General features: G+C 43.7%; 1 protein-coding gene across 3 annotated transcripts in view; it reads left to right on the forward strand.

Annotated features, from left to right (window-relative positions):
- DPP6 (dipeptidyl peptidase like 6) overlaps nt 1-19,221 on the forward strand; it is a 1,686,142-nt gene that overhangs the window by 1,401,742 nt on the left and 265,179 nt on the right. Inside the window, exon 1 of one of the 3 annotated variants that reach the window (XM_040434146.1) lies at nt 11,573-11,693. The exons of the other annotated variants lie outside the window; for them this stretch is intronic. The gene's annotated coding sequence lies outside the window, so the exon portion shown is untranslated. Of the gene's footprint in view, nt 1-11,572; nt 11,694-19,221 lie in introns of those variants that run through there. 3 annotated transcript variants of the gene reach the window in all.

The following is a 19,221-nucleotide window of genomic DNA, read 5'->3' on the forward strand; positions in this document are numbered from 1 at the left end:
TGGGCAAGTAGTAATGAGGAGAGTGGCGTGGGAGCTGGTGTTGTGAGCGGTCAGGCTCCTGACCCAGAGACCGTTGAGGCGGAGATCAGTGATGTGCACGCAGTACTCGATGATGATGATGATGATGTAGCTGATTGCACTTGGGAGCCGAATGAATTAGGGGCTTTATCATCATCAGGAGAAGAGGGTGGCAGATTGCCCACGAGGCAGTGACGGAGCCAGCAAGTCGCTAACGTGGCCGGGAGTCAGCAGGGTCACAGCAGTGGGAGGTCAGGAGCCAAACATTCCCAGGGTAGACCATCCACTTCACATTAGCCTACCTGCCCGGAAAGTAGTGGTGCAGGGGTTCACAGAGGCAGTGGCGGTAACAGTCAGTCAGTGCGGAGTGTTGGGAGTAAAATCACCTACCCAGCGGTGTGGCAGTTTTTTGTTAAGCCGGCAGAGGAGGTGAACATGGCCATTTGTATAGTCTGTGGGCAGAAGATGAAGCGTGGCCAGGGTGCCAATGTTGGCACCATGGCCCTGCATCAACATATGCAGCATCACCATAAAGTGGCCTGGGAGAACCGTGGCTCCGATGTGGTGGTCCAGCCTGCTGCAGCAACTGCTGCATCACCCAGTGGCACGCACCCGATTTCAGGCAGTCAAGGCTCCACCACCTCAGCCGAAGGGAGCTGTCTGTCCTTCCTATCATCTGTTGGTCCTAATGCTCCTGCTCCTCCTCCTACTCCTCGTCAGTCATTCCATCAGCAATCAATCACCGAAGCGATTGACAAGAGACAACAGTATGCGTGCAATTATCCAACGGAGCAGAAGCTGAATGTGCTCCTGGACGAGTTGCTGGTGCTGCAGTCCCTCCCTTTCCAAGTGGTGGACTCTTCACTTTTCAGAGAACATATGACTTGTGCCGAGCTGAGGTGGAGAGTCCCAAGCCATCATTTCTTTGCCAAAAAGGCAGTACCAGCCCTGCACACGTATGTAGAACAGAAGGTGGTCCAGTCCTTGAGCCTGTGGATGTCTGCCATAGTGCACAGCAGCGCCGAGGTGTGGAGCTGTAACTACAGTCATGGACAATACATGTCCTTTATGGCCCACTGGGTGAATGTGGTTCCTGCACAGCTACACCAGCAACTTGGCCAGGTGATGCCGCTTCTGCCTCCACATTCTCATGCCGTTGGTCCTGCAATAATGTCCGCTTCTGCCTCCTCATCCTCCACCGTGTCCTCAGCCTCCATTGCAGGGAAAATTCACAGTGCCTCTCCAGCATACCACATGTGCAGGGCACGGCGGTGTCATGCTGTTCTGCACCTCATTTTCCTGGGTGACTTGAGTCACACAGGGGAGGAACTGCTCCGTGTCTTTCACCAAGAAATTGAATCCTGGCTATTACCGCAACAACTCAAAATTGGAACCATGGTGACCGGCAACGGGAAGAACATGGCGTCGGGGCTGCGTCAGGGAGGGCTGAGCCATGCGCCCTACATGGCACACATGTTCAATCTGGTTGTCAAGCGGTTCTTTAAGTCTTCCACCCATCTGCAAGACATCCTAAAAATGGCCAGGAAACTTTGCATGCACTTCAGCCACCCTTACACTGCAAAGCACACCCTCCTTAAGGTGCAGCGGCAGAACGGCATCCCCCAACATAGGCTGATATGCGACATTTTCACCCGTTGGAATTCCACCCTCCATATGTTGGACCGACCATACGAACAGAGAAAGGCCATAAACGATTTCTTGATGATCCAAGCAGACAGGAGTACTCCCCTGTGTAACTTTGATGCCAGCCAGTGGCAGCTCATGTGTGACACCTGAGTTTGCTCAGGCCCTTTGAGGAGGCCACGTTATTTGTCAGTCGCCAGGATATGGGATGAACAACGTCATTCACTACTTCATGTCCTGGAACAGATTCTGGTAAATCTGGCTGGTCAGGGGACTGGAGACGTGGTGCCTAGATCTCACGGCAACTGCAAAAAAAGGGGGGTCAGTCAGCACATCCCAATGTGCAGGTGCACACTGCCATGGCTAGAAACATACAGGAAAAAAAGACAATACAGCAGCACTCTGCAAACACAAATAAAGTACAATAATGCCATAATTATAGAAAACATTCTGGTGCTAATGCTATGATTATTTAGAAAATTTGAGATTCTTGGCAAATAAATTTTGTACAAAATTATTTGGGCCCGTCTGCCAAACATCAATGTGATCGCTATAAGACGGGAACCTAACACTAAATCCTACCTGTTATGTGCCATAATGGCCACCATTAAATTCAGGGAGTGCAGGTTGCACATGCATGCTGGGTCCACTCTGCTTTTTACCATTTTTTGGTGCTATAACGGCCTCCATTAAAAACAGGGATACAGGACAGGCCCCAAATACAAATTTATTAATGAATGGATTAATGAAGTGGGCGGGGCCGGACCGTGACTGAGTGAGTGACAAGTACTGCCAGCCTGCCCTCTGGGTGCATAGTGAGTACTGCAGAGAAGCTATTACAGCTAGTTCAGCAAAGCAGCACTGCTAGTGGCTGCTGCATACACTTTATATGTGATGGCTGCTCTGACTGGGGCCCATTAATGAAGTTCAGTGACTGGGCCGGGCCCCGCTACTACCCTGATAGCGCCCCTGTTTACATGTCACTGGCACATCGCAGGCCATTATGCCTATGCAGTAAAGCACAGCCTGCGATGTGCTGGCCATGTAATATTGCTCTATTTGCTTTATAAGATGCACGGCCCCTTGCCCTTTTGGGGGGGGGGGGGGGAGTGCGTCTTATAAAGCAAAAAATATGGGTATATGTTTTTTTGCCACTAATACACGCCAAAAAGGGCTTTGGAACATATAACTGCACCACTAAACGGCAATTAGGCCAGTTTTTCCACTTATAAACATATAACTGCAGCGCTGAACGGCAAATAATATATATTTTTTTGCCGCTAATACACGCCTTAAAGGGCTGCAATTTTTTCGCACTTCACCACACAACAGCTGATAAGCCCTTTTTTCCCACTAATACAAGCCAAAAAATTATTTCGAACAAATAACTGCACCGCACAAGGGCAAATAAGACACATAAATATTTCCTTGTAATAAACCCTGTTAATGGCTGTATCAAACAGAACTTGCACCCCAATAACAAGAACGGTTTGCTGGAATTACAGAGCTGTATAATGGCAATTTGGATCCGCAGTCAGTGCAGCAAGGTGTAATAGGATTGTTCCTATTACCCAGTTTGTAACCTCCCTTACTGAACCCTGTTCTGCTTCAATACTGTGGAATGATTCCTCCCCATCCTTTCCCTGAACTTCTATACAGCAAAATAAAAGTTTGTGCATTCCATTTCCGTACGTCCATATGTCCGTTCCGCAAAAGAAATAGACAATGTCCTATTATTGTCTGCATTACGGAAAAGGATAGGACTGTTCTATTAGGGGTCAGCTTTTCTGTTCCGCAAAATACAGAATGCACATGCCCGGTATCTGAGTTTTGCAGATCCACAATTTACGGACCTTAAAACCATCCAACGGTCGTGTACATGGGCCCTGATACTAATTCCAATATGGTCCTCAGTTAGGGACCCCACTAAGACTTTCTGACACACGATTACAAATGTTGAGCCTTTTTGCACAATCTTGCCAGGTAGCAACAAGTTCATATTTATCTTGTTTATACAATTCTGTCGGTGAGGCAATATTCTATGAGTAATGAGTGAATTCCTGAAAATTCTATTTCGGTCTATATCGCGCGTCTGACTCAATTTGTACCTGAATCAATTTTACCCAACTTGAAAGTGTTCCCTGAAAATTTCTCTCTGTTTTGAAAAAAATTGGGGCAAAATTTTGATTCTACTCAACTCCATCTTCTCTATATTGCCTTGAACTCATATTCTGATGAAAGTGCTTATGGTGGAGTATAGTTCCATTCCAAATTTTAAAGAGAATCTGTCACAGGAATGAGTGGAGCTTGGGTGCAAAGAGATCAATGGTGAGGCCCTCATTGCACCAAAGAATTTGCTTATTAGGAAAATGTATATTAACTCAGGAAGAGAGTCTGAAATCAACAAAAGGTAAACAGCGTTTTAATCAGGTGAACCACAACTATGTGTCTATGCAAACGGTTTGATATGGAGGTCGCCTCATGTATCCTTATTACACCCTTGCATTTAAACTACCTTAATCAATGGGAGGTTAGTAATAGGCAATTATTAATATTATTGATATTAATACAGTAGGACAGTTTGTGTCCTCATTCTAATGAGTGTTCTCATTATATACTGCAAAAACACGTTTGATGATTATTACGGAAGATCTTCACACTGCTGGAAGCTTTGTTTAACGGTGGAAGCTGTGTGCGTCTCTCTTCATTATCTCTGGAAGCCTCCGCCGTCCGTATAAATTTCAGCACCGCTGGGCTATTTATTGTTTTATATTTCAGGATGGTAATGGTCCCTGTGATACAACAAATGTAATGAAGGCTTCATATTCTTCATCTATTTCTTGAATAAAAATGATAAGAGACCGTAACGGAAAAGATTATATTATAATTAAATACATTGTAGACTTTCGAACAACCTCCTTGTAAAATAAGCGCCCACAGCTTTATGGGTTTAATATGAAATTAACGTTGTTTCATGTGTGTCCGGCCTTATAATTCCTAAATTAATAATTAGATTATTTTCATTAATATGGAGAAAACAAAAGTTCACCTATCTCTCACATTTACATTTTACAATCTCTTTTAAAAGTGTGGCCATTACATTAGTTAGAATACTTTTATATCGTTTTTATAAGCCCCCAGAATAGAAATTTCTCCAGACAGGAATTTTTCTGCATTCGCTTGTAAAAAAGATACAGTAGTAATTGTCAATGATATTCATAGTTCAAAAAAAGAAAGACTTGTACTTATTGCCTTGGAGAGTGATAATCCTAGCGCACACCAGTTTTAGTTGACAGTGTAAGGCCAAGTTCTCACTTAAGTTATTTGATCAGTTAGTTCCATCAGTTATTGTGAGCCAAAACCAGTAGTGAAGCCTACACAGAGATCAGGTATAATGGAAAGATCTGGTAATAGGATATAGAAATAATCGGGGGGCACTCAGATATCTGATAAATGTATGGATAGACTCAATATAAATGGATACTGTATATTTAATTATAAATGTAAAGCACAAATGCATAAAATCAATTAATCATGTTAAGTCTCTAAAAACATCCAATACATTTTAAGTTAATCAACTATAAAAGTAATGGGAAAAAAAATATCAAATCAACACTGTAATAAAATATAAAAAATAAAAATAAATATAAATTATAAAAAATTAAATCAATAGTCCTATGATCCAATAATCCAATGGTATGAGTGATATAATCAGCTGAGACCTTAATAAGTGTATTGTTATAGTCAATTGTATTTGCCTGGCATATATATGGATCACAATATATTGTAATCAATTGAGATCAATAGGTGCACTGTCAAATGTTCTTTTATCAACAGTAATCTCCGTATGCACAATAATGAATTCTCAGCCTAATGGTCGGCAGTGCGGCACACAGTATCTAATGTTAGCTTGATAATAGCAAATGATTTTTCCTTGATGACAAACTAAGCCACAGGGCACTACTTTACCAATCCTGCAGATGGTGGCGTCTTATGGATTGTCCGTGTGCTGTTTCCCACTTAATCCTAGGTAAGTAGATTGACTGATGTGGCTTCTTATATGTTTAACCACCTCCGGACCGCCTAACGCAGATTCGCGTTCCGGAGGTGGCAGCCCTGCGCTCAGCGACGCATATACGCGTCATCTCGCGATGGCCGAGATTTCCTGTGAACGCGCGCACACAGGCGCGCGCGCTCACAGGAACGGAAGGTAAGAGAGTGGATCTCCAGCCTGCCAGCGGCGATCGTTTGCTGGCAGGCTGGAGATGTGATTTTTTTAACCCCTAACAGGTATATTAGACGCTGTTTTGATAACAGCGTCTAATATACCTGCTACCTGGTCCTCTGGTGGTCCCCTTTGTTTGGATCGACCACCAGAGGACACAGGCAGCTCAGTAATATGTTGCACCAAGCACCACTACACTACACCCCCCCCCCTGTCACTTATTAACCCCTTATTCACCCTTGATCACCCTTGATCACCCCTGATCACCCCATATAGACTCCCTGATCACCCCCCTGTCATTGATTACCCCCCTGTCATTGATCACCCCCCTGTAAAGCTGCATTCAGATGTCCGCATGATTTTTACGGATCCACTGATAGATGGATCGGATCCGCAAAACGCATACGGACGTCTGAATGGAGCCTTACAGGGGCGTGATCAATGACTGTGGTGATCACCCCATATAGACTCCCTGATCACCCCCCTGTCATTGATTAGCCCCCTGTCATTGATCACCCCCCTGTAAAGCTCCATTCAGATGTCCGCATGATTTTTACGGGATCCACTGATAGATGGATCGGATCCGCAAAACGCATACAGACGTCTGAATGGAGCCTTACAGGGGCGTGATCAATGACTGTGGTGATCACCCCATATAGACTCCCTGATCACCCCCCTGTCATTGATTACCCCCCTGTCATTGATCACCCCCCTGTAAAGCTCCATTCAGATGTCCGCATGATTTTTACGGATCCACTGATAGATGGATCGGATCCGCAAAACGCATACGGACGTCTGAATGGAGCCTTACAGGGGCGTGATCAATGACTGTGGTGATCACCCCATATAGACTCCCTGATCACCCCCCTGTCATTGATTACACCCCTGTCATTGATTACCCCCCTGTAAAGCTCCATTCAGATGTCCGCATGATTTTTACGGATCCACTGATAGATGGATCGGATCCGCAAAACGCATACGGACGTCTGAATGGAGCCTTACAGGGGCGTGATCAATGACTGTGGTGATCACCCCATATAGACTCCCTGATCACCCCCCTGTCATTGATTACCCCTGTCATTGATCACCCCCCTGTAAAGCTCCATTCAGATGTCCGCATGATTTTTACGGATCCACTGATAGATGGATCGGATCCGCAAAACGCATACGGACGTCTGAATGGAGCCTTACAGGGGCGTGATCAATGACTGTGGTGATCACCCCATATAGACTCCCTGATCACCCCCCTGTCATTGATTACCCCGCTGTCATTGATCACACCCTTGTAAAGCTCCATTCAGACGTCCGCATGATTTTTACGGATCCACTGATAGATGGATCGGATCCGCAAAACACATACGGACGTCTGAATGGAGCCTTACAGGGGCGTGATCAATGACTGTGGTGATCACCCCATATAGACTCCCTGATCACCCCCCTGTCATTGATTACCCCCCTGTCATTGATCACCCCCATGTAAAGCTCCATTCAGATGTCCGCATGATTTTTACGGATCCACTGATAGATGGATCGGATCCGCAAAACACATACAGGCGTCTCCCTGGAGCCTTCCAGGGGGGGTGATCACCCCATATAGACTCCCTGATCACCCCCCTGTCATTGATCACCCCCCCTGTCAGGCTGCATTCAGATGTCCGTATGATTTTTACGGATACATGGATCGGATCCGCAAAACACATACGGACATCTGAATGGAGCCTTATAGGGGGGTGATCAATGACAGGGGGGTGATCACCCCATATAGACTCCCTGATCACCCCCCTGTCATTGATCACCCCCCTGTCATTGATCACCCCTCTGTAAGGCTCCATTCAGACATTTTTTTTGGCCCAAGTTAGCGGAAATTATTATTTTTTTCTTACAAAGTCTTATATTCCACTAACTTGTGTCAAAAAATAAAATCTCACATGAACTCCTCATACCCCTCATGGAATCCAAATGCGTAAAATTTTTTAGACATTTATATTCCAGACTTCTTCTCACGCTTTAGGGCCCCTAGAATGCCAGGGCAGTATAAATACCCCACATGTGACCCCATTTCGGAAAGAAGACACCCCCAGGTATTCCGTGAGGGGCATATTGAGTCCATGAAAGATTGAAATTTTTGTCCCAAGTTAGCGGAAAGGGAGACTTTGTGAGAAAAAAATAAATAAAATCAATTTCCGCTAACTTGTGCCAAAAAAAAAATTTTTCTATGAACTCGCCATGCCCCTCATTGAATACCTTGGGGTGTCTTCTTTCCAAAATTGGGTCACATGTGGGGTATTTATACTGCCCTGGCATTTTAGGGGCCCTAAAGCGTGAGAAGAAGTCTGGGATCCAAATGTCTAAAAATGCCCTCATAAAAGGAATGTGGGCCCCTTTGCGCATCTAGGCTGCAAAAAAGTGTCACACATCAGGTATCGCCGTACTCAGGAGAAGTTGGGCAATGTGTTTTGGGGTGTCATTTTACATATACCCATGCTGGGTGAGATAAATATCTTGATCAAATGCCAACTTTGTATAAAAAAATGGGAAAAGTTGTCTTTGCCAAGATATTTCTCTCACCCAGCATGGGTATATGTAAAATGACACCCCAAAACACATTCCCCAACTTCTCCTGAATATGGAGATACCACATGTGTGACACTTTTTTGCAGCCTAGGTGGGCAAAGGGGCCCATATTCCAAAGAGCACCTTTCGGATTTCACCGGCCATTTTTTACAGAATTTGATTTCAAACTCCTTACCACACATTTGGGCCCCTAGAATTCCAGGGCAGTATAACTACCCCACAAGTGACCCCATTTTGGAAAGAAGACACCCCAAGTTATTCGCTGATGGGCATAGTGAGTTCATGGAAGTTTTTATTTTTTGTCACAAGTTAGTGGAATATGAGACTTTGTAAGAAAAGAAAAAAAAAAATCATCATTTTCCGCTAACTTGTGACAAAAAATAAAAAGTTCTATGAACTCACTATGCCCATCAGCGAGTACCTTAGGGTGTCTACTTTCCGAAATGGGGTCATTTTTGGGGTGTTTGTACTGTCTGGCCATTGTAGAACCTCAGGAAACATGACAGGTGCTCAGAAAGTCAGAGCTGCTTCGAAAAGCGGAAATTCACATTTTTGTACCATAGTTTGTAAACGCTATAACTTTTACCCAAACCATTTTTTTTTACCCAAACATTTTTTTTTAATCAAAGACATGTAGAACAATAAATTTAGAACAAAATTTATATATGGATGTCGTTTTTTTTGCAAAATTTTACAACTGAAAGTGAAAAATGTCATTTTTTTGCAAAAAAAAACGTTAAATTTCGATTAATAACAAAAAAAGTAAAAATGTCAGCAGCAATGAAATACCACCAAATGAAAGCTCTATTAGTGAGAAGAAAAGGAGGTAAAATTCATTTGGGTGGTAAGTTGCATGACCGAGCAATAAACGGTGAAAGTAGTGTAGGTCAGAAGTGTAAAAAGTGGCCTGGTCTTTCAGGGTGTTTAAGCCATAGGGGCTGAGGTGGTTAAGAGATACTTGGCTTCCTTGCCGAGGCTGACACTTCGAAACTGTAACTTGGTTGCTAGTACAGTGTGCCTTGGTAATATTTGTGCTGACTCAATCTTTGGCATCCCACGTGGTCACGGAGTACTGCGCTCGATACCCGCCGATAGCGGGGTGCGGACAGATCGCAAAGTCTCCGTGCTGCCGCAATAGGTACAGTATCCAAAAGGTGTATGCGATGTCTATTCACTGCAAATACCGACGCGTTTCGGAACAGTGTGTTCCTTCCTCAGTGGCCTGCAGTGAAAAGATCAATGTCTCCTTTTAAAACAGTACTTGACGCAAATCCTCCTTTTCTGTCAAGTAATGTCATCTGTGTGGGAGATAAAGAAAAAAGAAAAAAAGATACAATGAGAAAAAATAGATGATAAGATCTATGAATATAAAAGGATAATTTTTTTCCATATAAATAATATAGATGTTTAAAAAACTTAAACATAAAAAATATAAAAATCAAATATAATTCATGTTTAAGATCCTATGCATATCCTTTCTTGAAAAACGCAACAGAAACGCAGTAGTAACGCTGATTTTTAGAACAATGGAATATATAGCCTTAATTTAATGGTGACACGTTTTATATTTATACCTATATTTATATTCATTGTATGAATAAGTAATATCAACAGACGCAGAATGATATTTCATTTGAAACATTCCATGTTCTGTTCTTTTCTTTACTATATATGAAGCTCAATTGCAGCTAAATATATATGAAAATCCAGTCCAGGACTTATGGATCCTTGAATCCCAGATGACCACTTCCTCCAAGACACTGTTTAAAAGGAGACATTGATCTATTCACTGCAGGCCACTGAGGAAGGAACACGCTGTTCCGAAACGCGTCCGGTATCTGCGTTGAATAGACATCGCATACACCGTCTGGATACTCTACCTATTGCAGCAGCACGGAGACTTTGCGATCTGTCCCACCCTGCTATCGGCGGGTATCGAGCGCAGTACTCCGTGACCACATGGGATGCCACAGATTGAGTCAGCGCAAATATCTCAAAGGCACACTGTACTAGCAACCAAGCTACAGTTTCAAAGTGTCAGCCTCGGCATGGAAGCCAAGTATCTCTTAAACATATAAGAAGCCACATCAGTCAATCTACTTACCTAGGATTAAGTGGGAAACTGCACACAGACAATCCATAAGACGTCACCATCTGCAGGATTGGTAAAGTAGTGCCCTGTGGCTTAGTTTGTCATCAAGGAAACATCATTTGCTATTATCAAGCTAACATTAGATACTGTGTGCCGCACTGCCGACCATTAGGCTGAGAATTCATTATTGTGCATACGGAGATTACTGTTGATAAAAGAACATTTGACAGTGCACCTATTGATCTCAATTGATTACATTATATTGTGATCCATATATATGCCAGGCAAATACAATTGACTATAACAATACACTTATTAAGGTCTCAGCTGATTATATCACTCATACCATTGGATTATTGGATCATAGGACTATTGATAAAAAATTGTATAATTCAATTTTTTTTATCACTGTGTTTATTAGGAAAAAAAATTCCCACTGCTTTTATAGGTTGATCAACTTAAAATGTATTGGACGTTTTTAGAGACTTAACATGATTAATTGATTTTATGCATTTGTGCTTTAAATTTATAATTAAATATATCCATTTATATTGTGTCTATCCATACATTTATCAGATATCTGAGTGCCTCCCGATTATTTCTATATCCTATTACCAGTATACACACGGCGGGTGTGCTGTGGGGTTGTGCACCGTACGGTTGGTCCCTATGCCACTGTCCACCTCATTATAGTAGAAAGATCTGCACCTCTGTTCTGTGTTTTTGGCCCAGCACCTGGTTTTGGCTGACAATAACTGATGGAAATAACTGACCAAATAACCGAAGTGAGAACTTGGCCTTAATGGCTGAGAATTGCTCGACGAATGGTCCAAGGGTTAGAGTTTAGATGTCCAACCTTTCTACCATTCGGCCAATTTGGTCATCATTATCATGTGGTGTCTCACAGGGTGATGTACTTGAGGGTGTATATGTATCTCCTAGGTTCCTAACATACGCTGAGGAGTGCTATTTAGGAATGGGTTAAAAACCTAAGCCTGGGTCCTGATGAGCTCCACATGGCGAGTTTCTAGATAACTAGGCTGGCAGCACACTTGCTCAGAATTTTCCTGGGGGTGAGAGAAGCCACATCTCACTGAGAGACCCTGAAGGCCCAGAGCAAAGAAAACCGAAGTATCAGAGGTTGCTGTTCAGACTGTGTGTCTATTTTGGGTGGACTGAGGCTAGCTAGGCTCCATCTTAGTGAGGGACCCACTGTTTAGTTAGAGCCTGGACAAGGCTAGGTGTTTTGTTTCTGTTTTGGTTTATGCAACCTGTGGAAATAAAAATGGCGGGATGCCAGTTTAAATACACTTCTGTCTCCTGAGTCCTCCTTGTGCGTAAAAGCCTGACGATTCCCCCCTACCTTTCACCCCTGGCAAGGTGAGCTTGCAAGACGGGCTATCACATTTAGGAGGACGGAAAATCTCTTTAAAAGAGTTGTGCAAGAATGAGGGATTCTTTTGCAACCCCTTTCACACACTCTTCTGTCTTCATACACGTTCACACAGTGTGCAGTCTGACATTCAGTGTAAACCATTCCTATCTTCAAAATAGGAGGACTTTTTTCTGTAGTCTAACTTGTTTATTGGCAAAACAGGAGTATTGATGGCTGATCAATTGTTTGGTAAAACTACAAGAATACAAATGACATGTATAAGAATAAAGCTTAGCATGTGTCAGCATATAGTATAGATGGCATGTAATATAACATTAAATTAACACTGGGCATATGTCCAAAATGGCTGCCTATACATAGATTGCATGGCTAGCTAACAGAAATAACTCCCTGAGTGACACTTATGCATAACTAAACAGCTCTGCATAACATAATGTCCCTGAAACAAGGTAGATCTCACACACCAGATATACGTGAACAAAGATGGTAGAGTTTAAGAAGAAGAACTGCATGGAACAGCTCTGCTGATGTCCTGTAAAATGAAGACTGGGGTTCTCTTTCCCAGAATGCCTTGGACTAACCACAATGCTGAGGTAGTCTATTTCATTTGCATGACATTCATGTTGTATTATTATTATTCTGTTCTTGGACCTTTTCAGATTAGGAGCAGTAATGGCATGTTCGCAGTGATGCAAATCTTTACAGGTCTTCTGGCTTACAGGTAATGTCTGAGCTGTACAAACTACATAGGCTATAGCACAAAAGAGCAACATCCAGGTGGAGAACCTGTTGAAACAATGGGATTTGCGTTGGTGCTTTGAAGTGCGTAGAACAGACACTTCAGGTCAGATTTCTTCATCTGTATCTGGGTCTACCAATTCTAATGTGTCGGATGCGATGTTGCAAGACGTTGAACGGTACAGAAATGCAGGACCCGCAAACCATGTTGTATCCTTAAAGTGGCTTGGTGCGACGGATCTAGTCGCGTGGTCCGCAGGATTATGCTGTGTGGGCACGTATTGCCACTGTTTAGGACAAGTGGATCTCCTGATCCTTAGCACCTGATTGCAGACGGAGACATAAAAATGTCTGGTTTTGTAGAAGATATATGCTAGGACTACCTTGCTGTCCTTATAAAACTCGACTTCTTTGATTTCTAGGTTCATTACAGAAGTTATAAGTTCAGCCAACTCCACTGCAAGCACAGCAGCGCAGAGCTTCAGTCTGGGAATTGAGTGTTCGCGGAGTGGCGCCAGTTTGGTCCGGCTCATGACAAATCCTATATGGCATTGTTCTATGATGTCAATGGTCTGTAGGTTTGCTACGGCAGCAATCGCTTTGACTGTAGCATCTCAGAAGATATACAGTCTTTGCATCTTCTTGACTTCAGTAGATGGTACAGAAGCATAAGATCTTGCCACATGAAGGCTGGTCAAAGCTTCAAAAGACTTCTTCCAATCTGTCCACAGGTCCTTTATCTCCGTGGGAAGCGGATCATCCCAATCAGACGTCTCTGTGGTGAAGCTCCTTAGCATAATTTTGCCTTGGATGGTAACAGGCGCTAAGAATCCCAGAGGGTCATACAAGCTGTTTATGGTGGACAGAACTGCTCTGCGTGTAAAGGGACTATCTTCCTTGCTGATTTGGAAGGTGAATGGGTCTGCCTTTAAATCCCAGAGCAAACTGAGGTTCCGCTGCATAGGCAGGGAGTCAGTGCTAAGATCCAAGTTCTTTAGATCACTTGAAAGGTCTTGGGGTGAGAAGATTAGATAGCTCAAGTATTTCTTGAGTACTTTTCAAGAGACTGATTGTGGTCTCGTTCATGGGTGTGGAATTCAAGCAGTCGTCCACGTAGAAATCTTTTTCCACAAAGGATCTGACATCTGACCCATACTTTGCTTCACCCTCTCGGGTTGAGTGCCTGAGACTATAGATAGCGACTGCAGGGGAAGGACTGTTTCCGAAGATGTGCACTCTCATTCGGTACTCTATAATATCTTCATTGGGGTCGTTGTTATGGTACCAGAAGAACCTCAAGTAGTTTCTGTGTTCTTCCTTTACGAGGAAGCAGTGGAATATCTGTTGTATTTTGGCCATAAATGCTACGTAATCTCTGCGAAAGTGGAGAAGTACCTCTAGAAGTCTGTTGTTGAGGTCTGGACCAGACAGTAAGACATCATTCAGCGAAACGCCTTCGGACCTGGCACTCGAGTCGAATACTACTCTTATCTGCCCTGGCTTTTTAGGATGATACATGCTGAATATGGGTAAGTACCAACACTCCTCGGAGTCTTGGAGAGCAGGTGCCATTTCTGCATGGTTGTTCTGGAATATTCTTTCCATGAAGGCAAAGAAATGTTCTTTCGTCTCTGGTGTCCTCTGAAGTTTGTATTTGAGGGAGTTAAATCGACTGTAGACAAGTTCTCTATTGGGTAAGCGTTGCCTTCGGGGTTTAAACGGTAAAGGTGCGACCCAGCTTTTTGACTTGTCTTTTACTATTCCTTGATCCATAATCTCCAAGAACAGCCTGTCTTTTATGGACATTGCAACCCTGTTGTCTTCTTTTGTCCTGTGGAAAACTGTGCAGTGATCTTACTCACCGTCGCAGGTGTGATCTTCACAGGAGGGATCCACGAAAGGACAAGGCACAGGAGCTCTGTGTGGCAATTCTTTTATCAGGAAATTGCTGTGACATGACTGGAATAGGGAAGGACGTCCATTTTCAAGTGTGCTGGTGAGCATACTGTTGATTAAGGTTGGCTTCTGTGCTCCTCCTATACAGACGTCTCCTATGATGACCCATCCTAGGTCAAGTCTCCCGGCGTATGGAGCGTTTTGGGGACTGTTAATCTGTCCTCTAGCCTTGTGAACTCGTAGTATGTATCTTCCAAGGAGTAAGACTATCGGGGCTTCTTGGTCCAGTTCCAGTATCAGGTGAGCTATACGCTTCAGGTGGGGGTGGTGTGCTGCTACTTCTGGTGTAGGTATCTCAGACTGGTTGTCTGGAATGTGATTGCACTCCAGTATGTTTGGCAGGGACAAGCAGGTCTGACCATCTATGGACTCTACCTTGTACCCAGTTGCCTTCTTCCCCGCCGTCTCAAAGGTACCTGCACATGTCCTTAAGGAGTAGTGAGAACTGGGCCCTACAATGTTGAAGGTGCCGAAGAAGGTGGATTTAGCTAAAGACCTGTTGTGTTGATCATCTAAGATTGCGTATACCTTAATCAACTTATCTCGGTTTCCGAACAGATAAACTCTGACAAGGCAGATTTTTGAGCAGGACTTCCCTCCTGTGAGTCCTTTACAGATCTCAATACAATGAGAAGTGACTACTGCGGTGTCTATGTCATTGTCTATCTGCTTCTCGCCATGTGCGTCTGCCTGGGGTGATATCTGAGAGGGTGGTCCAGGGTGTAAAGCCGTGTTGTGTTCTGTGCTACCGCATGCTGTACATGTCACACTGACCTTACAGTTTCTGGCGAAGTGCGATGTTGTAGCGCAGCACCTGAAGCAGATGTTTTCTTTGAGGAATTATTTGCGGTCCTTTAAAGACTTCTCCCTGAAGGCTCTGCATTTTAGTAGAGAATGTGGTTTCTTGTGCAGGGGGCATTCCTTAGTAAGATCTTTGGGTATGTTCTCTTCTTGAGAAGACTTAAACTGCCTGTAAGGAGAACCTGTGGAGGCAACATTAGTTTTGTGGACTGCCACTGGTGTTTTGTGAGGTTTGACACCAGGAGTAGTGGTACATGACAATGTAAAGTCAAAACTGGGATCATTCTTAATCCTTTCCTGTTGAACAACAAAGTCTATAAACACCACGAAGGGGGGGGGAATGGTACAGTATGAAACCGTTTATAATGTTAACCATGCGTGATCCACTTCTCCTATAGATTAAAAGGGATTTTTTGGACAATCGGGTTGACACCTCTGGCGTTGTCCAGGAATGCTAGCCCCAGCAGATCTCCTTCTGCCTGAGCAACCTGTGCCTCTATTAACAAGTCGCTGAGTTCCCTGAGCTTCTGGTAACCCCTACCCACTATTTTGGGAAAATTATCAATTCTCTTAAATAAAGCATTTTCTATAGCTTCTATTGACCCATAACACTTATCTGGTCTTTCCCACACCATCTTTAGGCCTTTGCCAGGATACTTTTGGCGTGTTCAGCAGACTCGTTTCTGAGCTACTTTACCAAGAGATCTAACTTCTCACTATGGGAAAGAGCTAAGTCTCTTATGGCGTTCTGGAAGGAGGCTCGCCATGCCCTGTAGTTCTCGGGGCGATCGCTGAACTTTATAAGTCCTTTGGTAACCAGCTCACGTTTAGCAAAGAACAGCAAAGTCCATGGCGGCCTGGTTGGCCAGTGTGTTGTTGTTATGTTGCATATGTAGTGTATAACCATACCTTTTAGGGGTTTCTGGCTTAGGAAAGTCTGTATAATACCATTCAGACGCGAAGGGTGTCCCTTTAAGTCGAAGCGAAGGTGGTAGCTTTTGTTCTGTAAGACGTTAGTTGTGGTTAGCATCGCTTTGTCGCATATCATCCTGCTTGAGGTACTGTGGTTCAAGGTAGGATCTTTGGAACTCTGTATAAGCTGGCTGATATACTGGATCACAGTCGTCATCTGTCTTGGGATGCTGATGGACATATTCTGAGACACGCTGTGTTGAATCTTGTTGATCCAGGTCAGGCCCAAGTACTTGGCTGTGTTTCTTGGATTCGGGGAACTCCAAGGCCTCTAGGAACTCTGCTTTGGCTACTGTGGCTGCCACTTCTTTCTCAGCGGCGAGTTTTTCCAGTGACGCTTGCAGGCATGCTGTCTCTTCTTCCAGTGCCGCTTGCTGGCATGCTTTCTTATTCCAATGCCGCTTCTCGGCGTGCTCTCTTTCTTTAGTTGCATCTCTTGTGCAGCAAAGGAAGACCTTACTTTTGCAGCCTCAGCTTCTGCACGGGCAAGAGCAGCCTTTTCTCTTATTGAGGACTTGCTAGAGCAGCTTGCTCGTGACCTAGTCTTGTATGATGATGCCTGGCTAGCGGACATTGTGTGCCTGTTTTCTGGCTGCTTAATGTCTCTGTGCGGACTCGATCTAGTTAGGGATGGACTTCAGTGTGGTCTGGATTGTGCTGCGCCTGCTGGGGGCTGCACTCTCACTTCTTGTGACTGTATGGCAGCTGCTGCAATCTTATGCACAGGACGGCGTGTGTGATGGCGGCTCCGTGTAGTCAAATCCACTATCGCTGGTAACCAGCATCTGTTTTATTGTTCTGTCTTCATACACGTTCACACAGTATGCAGTCTTACATTCAGCATAAACCATTCCTGTCTTATAAATAAGAGGACTGTTTTGTGTAGTCTAACTTGTTTATTGGCAAAACAGGAGTTTTGATGTCTGATCAATTGTTTAGTAAAACTACAAGAATACAAATGACATATATAAGAATAAAGCTTAGCATGTATCAGCATACAATATAGATGGCATGTAATATAACATTAAATTAACACTGGGCATATGTCCAAAATGGCTGCCTATACATAGATTGCATGGCTATCTAACAAAAATAACTCCCTGAGTGACACTTATGCATAACTAAACAGCTCTGCATAACATAATGTCCCTGAAACAAGGCAGATCTCACTCACCAGATATACTGTACTTGCACAAAGATGGTAGAGTTTAAGAAGGAGAACTGCATGGAACAGCATTGATCTGTAATGATACTGAAATGAATCTTACCCCCCCCCCCCCCCAATTCTTGCACAACCCCTTTTACAAGTTTTTTTTAAATATTCTTTCTATGTTTCTAACGAGGCAAATGTAACAGCTTTCCAATTAACTCACTTTATCTCCCGTGGCTGGTTTCTCAGATTTCACTGAGGGTGATGTCAGCTTCTCTCCCTGCTCTGATAATGTTCCTACAGAAGGCTAAGAGATCTGTACAGGAGAGGTCACTGTGCTGGCCACGCCCCCTGCACTGCCAGCTGCTGCTTATTGCTCTCTCCCAGGATTCTTAACCCTTTCAGCTGCACAGACTCAGGGCTGAAGTGTTTACTGTGTAGCTGCAGGCTGTGAGGAGACAAATGCTGGGCACAGGAGCTGAAAGAGAAGTTCTGCAGAGCATTGCAGGTAGGGGGGAGATCCTGTGTGTATTAGCAGTGTCATTGTACAGCTAGGACTTGTAGTTCTACACATACAACATGCTGCTGAGTATCCCAGCAGGCAGACATGTCACTCAGGGCAGCACTTGTATTAACTCCCTTAGCAGTGTCATTATACAGCTGGGACTTGTAGTTCTACACATACAACATGCTGCTGAGTCTGCCAGCAGGCAGTTATGTCACTCAGGGCAGTACTTGTATTCACTCCCTTAGCAGAGCAGGGGGAGGGGCAGAGATTGTTTTTATTGCAAGTAAACAAAGGGCCAGAAGAGAACCAGGGCGATGAGGAAATAGATATTTTTTGGCCTAAAACTTGCTTATCTTAGTTATATATCGCTGACCATGAGATTTACAGTGCTATATTTTTTTCCATAACTCGGACAACCCCTTTAATGATATTATTATGCTGTATAAAATCAGTTTCCTAAGATTTTATCTTGATCTCACAGGAATCATGGGGGCAAGGCAACTGTTATGAGATGAGAAGCAATTTAGAGATTTGACAGAGAAATTGAGTATTCTAATAATGGCATTATATAACACAATTGCTATTAATGTAGCATATTTTTAAAATTCTGTGAATGCTTTCCAATGGTGAATTATGCCATAAACCTCTACAGATAAATCAGTTGCCTGGTCTTTCGGTTTTGGAAGTTTAACAAAGAAAACTTGCTCACCTAATGTGATAAAGCTGCACATGTCCAATTGTTTGTCGGCTCTGTGTTGTTGTGCAGTGAACCTTTGCTTGTTTGCTTCGCCACAGTGATTTGACAATTTGCTAATTAAAAAAAGGATTTAGCGATTTGCTCAACAAATAAAATCTAGTAGGCCCTGCTGGCATGGCCGCAGTGTGTCTTTTATGGTGGTGTATATCAGCGATGGGGTTCTCTTCTTCTGTCAGCATGTATGTTGGTCACAGCTTACATGCTGCAGTCTCGTGCTGTGCACTGACACGACACAGCCTGCTGTTCAAGGTACTTTTTGTCATTTTCCACACTTTTTCCAGAAGTAACAAACAATTGGTGCTGACTGAGATAATTAGAACTCATAATTGTGGTGGTGGATGCAGCTTCCTCGCTGGTTATGTATTGCTCTAAACTTGGTTGGCAGACTGT

This window comes from Bufo bufo, chromosome 5 (genome assembly GCF_905171765.1).
Source record: "Bufo bufo chromosome 5, aBufBuf1.1, whole genome shotgun sequence".
NCBI lineage: Eukaryota > Metazoa > Chordata > Amphibia > Anura > Bufonidae > Bufo > Bufo bufo.